This window comes from Lupinus angustifolius, chromosome LG01 (genome assembly GCF_001865875.1).
Source record: "Lupinus angustifolius cultivar Tanjil chromosome LG01, LupAngTanjil_v1.0, whole genome shotgun sequence".
NCBI classification, from domain to species: Eukaryota; Viridiplantae; Streptophyta; class Magnoliopsida; order Fabales; family Fabaceae; genus Lupinus; species Lupinus angustifolius.
The window spans coordinates 25,690,941-25,700,975 of NC_032009.1; the positions used below are offsets into that span (position 1 = coordinate 25,690,941).

The 10,035-nt window shown below is 30.4% G+C and overlaps 1 long non-coding RNA gene across 1 annotated transcript; it reads left to right on the forward strand.

Moving 5' to 3' along the window:
- Window positions 1,496-1,926, forward strand: LOC109342863. The gene is made up of 3 exons (XR_002107127.1): window positions 1,496-1,605; window positions 1,696-1,780; window positions 1,907-1,926. It is a non-coding gene; the product is annotated as an uncharacterized LOC109342863 (long non-coding RNA).

The following is a 10,035-nucleotide window of genomic DNA, read 5'->3' on the forward strand; positions in this document are numbered from 1 at the left end:
AAAACAAATGTTATGCTCCATAGGCATGGACTACACTAGGATACATGCTTGTGAAAATTATTGCACCTTATTTTTTAATGAGTATGCTTCATTAAAGTTTTTTCATAAATGTAATGCATCACGATATAAGTAGGAAGACTTAATTCCCAAAAAGGTTGTATGATATTTTCCCATCAAAGCAAGATTCAAACGTATGTTTAGCAATGCCAAACATGCAAAGAAGATGACATGGCATGATGAAGAAATGATTAAATATGACAAGCTTCGGCATCCTGCAGATTCTCCTTAATGGAGAAAAATTGATCACGACTATCCTAGTTTTGGTCCAGAGTCAAGAAATCTACGCCTTGCATTGTCAAGGCATGGAATTAACTCACATAGTGTTCAAAGTTGATTTCGCAGTACATGCCACGTTTCATACTTTTTTTATTATAATAATAATAATAATGTGTGTTGGAAACGTGGCAGACTTTTATTATTATAACCTTGAATAATAAGGTGTGGCAGACTTCTTTCTGGTTTTTGAAAAACGACTTTTGGAATGTCCTTTCTGCTAATAATGTGGCAGAGTTGTGGTTTTTGAATTTTTTTTAATATAGAAAATTTGGTTTTACAATTTTGTCCTCTAAAAATCCAAGTGGCAAAAAAGTAAGATATCCAATATTGTAATAATGCTAGTCCAATGCATTCTTATATAGATAGTAGATAACAAAAGTCATTCAAATAATAATAACAAGACCATTCATTTCAAGGTTTCTAACGTTTCCAACACACATTATTATTATTATAATAACAAAAGTGTGCCACGTTTCCAATGTTTCCACATTTCAAGGTTATTATAATAACACACATTAAAGTTACAAGGCCATTTATTTCTTCCAATCTGCTACAAGGCTATTCCTTTCTTCCAATCTGCTACAAAGGCTATTCGTTTCTTTCAATCTGCTACACGGCTATTCATTTCTTCCAATCTGCTACAAGGTTATTCGTTTTGTCTTCTTTCACTCTGAACTGCATGTGTCTTAACTAATATACACATCTTCACTACTCTACTTAAGGTAACTGAGGTTTCATACTTTTGTTTGTGGTGGCTTAATGTTTTCATAAGTTAGTATTTGTTGTGTTAATGTCAATATCACGCCCGTTCGAGCTGGTAAGGGATTTGAATGACTCAAAACACCTGTAGAAGATAGTTGTTAGAATTGCAGAAAATTTGGTATGTTCAGCTTCCACCTAAACCTGGACATCTGGAAATGATATTGATGGCCTCAAGGTAATATTACATAGAAAAACATTTATTTCTTACAATTTCTATTACTAACCATATCTATTTTTAGGGAGACAAGATCCAAGTTTCTATGAAAAAGGAAGAATTCAATCAATGGAAAGATCATTTGGTTGAAAACCATATCTATGTCATGCATAATTTCAATGTGTTCCACAATGATCTACAATTTAAGGCATGTAATCATGCCTACAGATTTCAATTTACAGCTGGTACAACTCTAAGAGAAAAAGAGGTTGCCGATATTCCTCAATTTCAATATGTTTTTAAAAAGTTTGCTGAAATACTTGCTGGTGACTTTGATGCTGATTTGTTAGTAGGTAATATTTTTAGGAAAATATATATTCTCATATTCATCTAATTTTTTGTTTATTTATATTGAATTAATACTATTTTTTATTAATTTGTAGACATTATTGGTGTTGTTGATAAAATGGTTTTCTCTCAGACACAAACTTCTTTAAAGAAGGTTATTTTCAATCTCAGAGATTCTAGGTAATAACTTGAATTTGTTCTTCAGTATCATTAATTGAATGACTTTATCTGATAAGTTTTTTACTCTTTGTTGTAAGCAGCAGTGATGTTATGACATGTACTCTTTGGAAATCTCATGCCCTGAAGTTTTTTAACTGTTACAACAACTTCACAATTGGTGAACCCATGATTGTTTTGCTGACACATGTCAGAGTTAAGGAATGACAATGTATTTTTTATCCTTCTACAATTATACATATCCTGATTATTGTATTATCATATACCTTATTTGAAGTTGATTTTTTTTGTAGGCAAGTATCCACCGACTGTTAGTAATTCATGGTGTGGATCGAAAATATTAATTGATGATGAATTCTTGATTACCAAAAATACAAGGATAGGTAAATTCTATACAAGTCTGATTTTTTCAAGTGTTTTTATTCCCTTTTTGTTATTTTATTAAACTTTTTACTCTTGGTCAGATTCATATCTATTTTATGTTACTTTTTTGTAGTTTTGCAACTTTAACTCTGTCATGTGATTCATTAAGCCAAGGGAACAGCCAACTGTCTCAATACTCTAACTTATCTGATGATGACCGATTCATGTACAAGGCTGAGGTGACGAGTCTTTCTGAAATTGCAGCCTTAACATCAGCTGAGGTATGTTTTTGTTTTGTTTATAATTTTTATATTAGTTATGTCCTTATCCCTTTTTTTAATGTCAGGAAATAACTTGTGTTACTATTGGAACAATCATAATGTTTATTGTGGGAAAATAAGGGTGATATTATGATGGCTGATCAAAGTGCACTAAGAAAATTGATGTTAAGGACGTTCCGCTCACGTGCAAGTGTGGAACATGATACCTACCCCAAGGTAATACGGTTTCATTATATATTATTTTTTAAATTTTAGACTTTTCTATTACCTTGCTTATTTTTAATATGGAGTATTTGTTAAGGTACAAGTTGGACATTAAAGTCATTCATGAGAATGGAAGTGGAAGGTTTGTGTTTTGGGATCGTCAATGTGCTGATATCATTGGAGTATCTGCTTTTGAGCTTAGAAATCAGATGGTCGATGTACGTGTTTTTCCAGTTTTTACATTATATAGATTGATATCATATTTGTACATCATTTTTTTATTAAAAGAGTTTATATTTTTTCCTGTTTTTTTAATTAGGAAGGTGAGGATGATCCAAAGGCATTCCCTTTCATGCTTGACATGTTGCTTGCAAGGACAATGGCGTTTAGAGTCAAAGTCCAACCATCTTACCACCAATCCTCTGTGATAAGACTATCTGAAAGTCCGGTCTTGATCAAGGCCATTGCTGGTCAGTTTGAAACATTGGACATACATACGGTGAGTTAATTGTATTTGTGTTTTATACAATTTTTATATATTTATATTTTAATATAATGTCAATTAATTTTTACCTGTTTTTAGCAAGGGTTCAACCTCTAAGGACCTTAATGGAAAGTGTCATCTCAATGACATATCTCAATATGAATCTGTGAGTTTCATCTATAATTGATTACAATGTTTAAGATGCCAAGGTAACTCCTATTATACCTGTGATTTATTGACATGTTTTTCAACTTACATGGTTAGTCTGTGTCTATCACTGCTGATCACGATCCAGATAACCTTCAATTACTAACTCCAACTAAGAGAATTTCGGTTGACTTAGATTTGGAACTGTCACAAAGCCACATCTTTAAATCTACTCAGTTGTCATCTTCGAAGGTGGCAAAACATATCAAGACTGAGTGATAAATAGAATCCTGCCAAATTATGTATAACCTTAGTAGAACTATATTTTGATACAACATAGTTTGATGTATATTTTGTGACCTCATCCTTAACTATCCACAGACTGAGATTGACTAAGTTTGAAACAATGCTTTCCCATATATATTATGTGAATATATTTTGCTATTAGTGATTCATAATTATATAAAACTAAAGTATCATCTGACTACCATCATATTTTGCAAATTTACTTATTGAGACATTTGATCAACATCTAAGTACTTTTAAGAATAATATAATTTGCTTATCACGTTAAGTTAAGTTAATTGGGACTATCGTTTAAAAGTGAATTTTATTAATCATACCATACGAAACAATCACATTGTATTATTTTAGAGTTGTGCATGATATACCATATATAAAGATATGTGATATACATTTTTTAAATTGATCGTGATGGATGCTATTGGTCATTATTTAATGTCGATTATGCTATGACCTTTAAATGAAAATAATCTCATGAACATATACATTTACTTTTACGTCTATTTATTTATTTATTTTTATGTACAATTTATATCATTAATTTAGGATACTTAAAACAATGTAATCATTTTACAATTTGAGATTATGTCGTCAAATAAAACAATAGCAAATTTCTCTGTTTCCATGTTATTTCATCAAACATTAACGTGTAAGAAACTGAATATAAATTCATTTTATGCAAAAAAAAAATTATAAAAATAGTAATTAAATGTGTTTATTTCTTTTAAGTTATAAAATCTAATGTTATAGTCTATATCTATAAGAATCATAAAGTTAGTAAGCCTATTTGACAATGATACATTACAAATGTCACATAAATTTATTCATATTAAACAATTAATATTTGGTTTATTAACATTATTCAAATTATTTTTGGTTTATTAACATTCTTCAAATTATTTTTTTGCAGATCAGTCACCATTCCCTGGATGACAAACTATCTCCCCAACACCACTTTTGACTACTAGATTTATTTTAAATTACTTTTTCTACTTTTAATATGTAGGTAAGTTGACATGTTAATCTAAAAAATAACATTGGAAATCACAATGTTGTAATCAGAAGGAAGAAAGCAAGTATAGTCTGTCACAAGAAAAGGTAAAACTTAAAATTGTTTAAAATAAAATGTCAATCCAGCTAGGTATGTGATAAGCAGGTATAGTCTGTGACAAACAAAAAGAGGCAAAACTCACTTCCTTTCTCTTCTTTTCATAACTCATCTCTCCTTCTCCTTTAGGAACTCAAACCCTACGACAAAGATAATGGTGAATCCAGCTAGGTCTTCAAAATAAAATTAACCTCTCAACATGTTATTTCTTCTCCATGCTTCTTAAAGTGCCCAAGTAAGATTGTATGTTCCTTAGCATCATTATGGCATTCCTTTATTTTATTGCCATTTTTGTTTTCCTACTAACAATATTTCTTCTTCATTTCATAACTTCTTCCTTTCAACTCTGTTCTTAACTTCTTCCTTTATTTTACTTTCATTTGTGATTAGTATTTATCATTAAGGAGGGCAGTTGATTGTCAATACTTCATTCAGCGCTGTGTATACAACATTCTTCGCATAAGGTTTTGCTTTTGTTTCTTCTGTGTTTTAATATTACATATGACTTAGACTATTGGGTATACTATAACTTGTGATTCACTCTCACTAATATGTTTACTTTTTGTGATTCATTCCGACTAATAAGTCACTGCTGATATTATACAATGAATTAGTGTTGACTTATTTTCAATTGTCACTATTACTGCATTATATTTTCAATATATTTTAGGCATTTTTTACTGTAACTACCTTATAACAAATAAGTATGTTTTAGTTTATTGAAACAAGTTGATCATTATTGGAAAATTAACATTATGATGTTTATTTGATATATATCTTTTGTTCATTTTCCTCTTCCGAAAACTGCTGTACTTTTTGAAACTGTTATCCAATTTGACATGTTGAATTTCATTTCCTAAAAAGCCTATATAATTATGATATTTTGTTTCAATTATATTTTGTAGATTCCGGAATCGTGTATATGAATTTGGTATATTGGAATGCAGATTGATGTTCTCCATTTGTTGTTCAAATTTTTTCTATATTCAATTAGAGATGAGTTAGATTTTGTATTCTATGATCTAATCCTCAGTCAGATTATCAAACCAGACATATTATGGACTGTCCTACTATGATCTCTCCCTTGGTCTGCTTTGTTCATTTTGTACCACTTTTAAAGTTCTTTTTGTACCAATTTTTAAATTATATTATAAAATGTGAGAGATTGTTATTCAATTTTTTAAAGGAATTTGCACATGTATGAATTACAATTCTATGGACTGTTGTTATATGGATACAAAGATGTCTTATTTTTTATGATTACTTTGTATAATATAATTACTAAGTGATAAAATAATTTTTTATAACAAATGATATAGGCAGCAATAAATAAAGTGACATACTTTGTTTGGTGGCTACCAGTTTTATTGTCTATGTATTAATGTTTAATTATTTAAGTTATACACTAATCTTATACTTGAATGTATACATTGTGCATAAAACATGACTTTATTTGCTGAATGCGTAACTTTTTCTGTTGATATCATATGGATACAAATAAACCAAATATCTCTTCTTCAAGTGCAAGAAATAAAAGAAAGTCTATTTTGAAAGATAAGGGTTTAAATTATTTAAGATCCAAACAACAAACACGTTCATCAATGCAATCTCAACAACAAAATTCTACACCGATGCAAATGAGTAGAACTCCGCTATCAAATATTGATTTAAATTCTGCCAAATTCAAAGAAAGTTACGGTTTATTCAACATCAATGGTTGTTCAACTTTGACATCCCATACCCAACCATTAGAAATTCATGACCAATCTAGGAAAAAGATATTTGTGAATCAAGAATCTAGAGGCATAAATCTTATGAATAGATATGGGAACATGTTACATCTTGAAAAGTTCAACAACAATGCAAGAACAAAAGAAAATATGTTACATTTTTCATCAATGCAAAGTTATAGTCAACAAATCAATGATCATACAGATGAAGATGATGTGAATTCTGAAATTGAAATAGAAGGTATTCAATATGAATTTTAATGTTGTTAATAGTCATTTAATGATTCTCTTTAATGATAATATATTTTATTCTTTATATTTAGATGGTGTTAATATTGAATACTCTTCGGAAGATGAAGTTTATAATTCTCATACGACTTTAATGGCTCAAAATCATCAAGTTTATTTACTGAATATTTTAATTTTTACTAAATATTACACCAAAATAGTGACTGATGTTATAATTGTTTGCTTGTGTTATTCTGATATTGGTGATCATATTATTAAATATGATCATTGTGGAGCATGCATGTGGTATGAAGAGCGAAAGCAAAAACATAGAAACACCACAACGCCCAAATATGAACTTTGTTGTGGTGATGGTAAAGTTCAAATACCCTTATTGAAAACATCTCCACCAATACTTCAACATCTACTTTTTGATTTGCACTCTCGTGATAGTCTAAATTATCAAAACAATATTCGCCTACACAACATGATGTTTGCCTTCACATCTGCGGATGCAAAATTTGATAGATCAATCAATAATGGTAGAGGTTCTCCAACTATTAGGATACAAGGACAAGCATGTCATCGTATTGGTAGTATGTTGTCGATGCCTGGACAAGGCCTAAAGTTTGCACAACTTTACATTTATGATACAGAACATGAAATTCAAAACATAATGGAAAGAATAAGGTATATGATAATATTACCATGGATAATAATGTCATATTTTTTTATTTTATGTGCAATCTTATTAATTTGTTGTTCAATTCATGAATATAGGAACAACAAGGTTGATTCCGAAGTAGTTTGCCAATTATCCCAAATGTTGGATGAATATAATGTTCATGCAAAGTCCTTTAGAATGGCAAGGGAAAGATTAAAAGATAGTGTAATTCCTAATTTGAAGTTGAAGCTAATTTCCGAAAGGAGTTCTGATGGTAGAGTAAATAACTTACCAACGGTTTCAGAAGTGACTGCTTTAATAGTTGGAGATATTGATTCAACACCACAAAGAGATATAATCATGGAGACACAAACTGGTAATTTAAAGAGAATTAATGAATTACATGCAAGCTATTTAGCTTTTCAATATCCGTTGTTGTTTCCATTTGGGAAGGATGGTTACAGACATGATGTTTGTCACAGAGCTAGACCTGATTCTCAAAATAGGAAATGTAATCGTCTAACAGTGAGAGAATGGATATCCTTTAGACTACAAACAAGGAAGAATGAGGCTCAAACTTTGTTGAGGTCAAGAAGACTATTTCATCAATTTTTAGTTGATGCTTATACTATGGTGGAGTCTGAACGACTATCTTTTATCAAAAGAAATCAGTCAAAGTTAAGGGTTGATAAGTACAAAAATTTGAATCATTCTCAATCAAATGACCAAACTGAAGGATCAAATATTGGAAAAAGAGACATATTACCTTCAACCTTTGTTGGTAGTCGTAGGTACATGGATCAATTATACTTTGATGGGATGGCCATTTGTAGTTCATTGGGATTTCCTGATTTATTTCTAACAATGACATACAATCCTAATTGGCCTGAAATTGTAAGATTTATTAATCATTTGGGTTTGAAGCCGCATGATAGGCCATATATAATTTCAAGAGTGTTCAAAATGAAGTTTGAACAATTGCTTCAAGATATAAAAAAAAGACATGTATTGGGTAAAGTAATTGCGTGTAAGTATATATTTCACAATATATTTAGTTTTATCTCATATAATATATAAGTAATTTTGGATACTAATTATTCCTTTATGATTTAATGTTTCAGATATGTACACCATTGAATTCCATAAGAGAGGTTTACCACATGTGCATTTGCTTATTTTTTTGCATCCTTCTAACGAATATCCATCTTCAACTGACATTGATAGAATCATCTCTGCTAAAATTCCAAATAAGAATGGTGATCCTAAATTGTACAACTTGGTGAAGTCACATATGATTCATGGTCCATGTGGTTCTTGCAATATGTCTTCTCCATGTATGAAAGATGGTAAGTGTTCTCGGTATTTTCCAAAAAAATTCCAACAGTCTACAATTGTTGATGAAGAGGGATATCCTATCTATATGAGAAGAGATAATGGAAATATTGTTGAAAAAAATGGCATCTCTCTTGACAATCGTTATGTTGTCCCTTACAACCCACAACTATTAATTAAGTATCAAGCTCACATTAATATGGAGTGGTGTAATCCAAGTACCTCAGTTAAGTACTTATTCAAGTATATAAACAAAGGGAATGATAGGATCACGACAGTTATTGAACCAACAGTTGATGGTGCATCACAAGCTCCCAGTAATATTGATGAGGTTAAATAATATCTTGATTGTAGATATGTATCACCATCAGAAGCATGTTTGAGAATTTTTAAATTTCCAATTCATGGAAGACAACCAGCTGTTGAACGATTATACTTTCATCTTCCAGGAGAACAACCTGTTTACTTTAATGATCACGAGGATATAGACAATATTCTTTTAAGACCAACTGTATCAGAATCTATGTTTACATCCTGGATGGAAGCTAATAAAAGATATCCAGAAGGTAGAACTTTGGGTTATGCTCAATGTGTGTCAAAATTTGTTTATGTGAAGAAAACTAGGTCGTGCAAACCAAGAAAATCAGGTTATACAATTGGAAGATTAATTTGGGTTGCTCCATGCACTGGTGAGCTTTACTATCTTAGGATGATGTTGACAGTTGTTAAAGGGCCAACATGTTATGAAGATATTAGAACTGTTTCAAATATTCGATATGAAACATTCAGGGATGCATGCTTTGCATGTGGCTTACTTAAGGATGATAGAGAATATATTGAAGCTCTAAGAGAAGTAAATGATTGGGGTTCTGGTTTCTACTTAAGGAAATTATTTGTGACAATGCTTTTATCCACATCAACTAATAGGCCAAATCATGTTTGGGAGAACACGTGGCAATGGTTATCTGATGGAATTCTCTACAATCAAAGAAATTTCTCCAATAATCAAGGTACTCAACAATTATATTACAGTGTATTATTAAAACTTTGTTTTATTTAAATATCAGATATTGTATGACACATTTTATACCTTATAGGGTTGATGCTTACGGATGAACAACTACAAAATCTAAACTTTATTGGAGATTGAAAAACTACTTAAAGGAAATCGAAGGAGTTTGAAAGACTATCCTTCAATGCCATACCCAAATGGGTACATAACAAGTCAATTAGGCAATAGACTAATATATCAAGAGCTTAATTATGATACAGATGAATTAAAGAGAAACTTCCACACTCTTTTCAACTCTTTAACATGTACTTCTATTTTCTTACAAAATTCTTGATTTAATGTTACTCCTAATTAAGATATTTCTAATAATAAGATGATAACACACATTTTCATTTTATATTA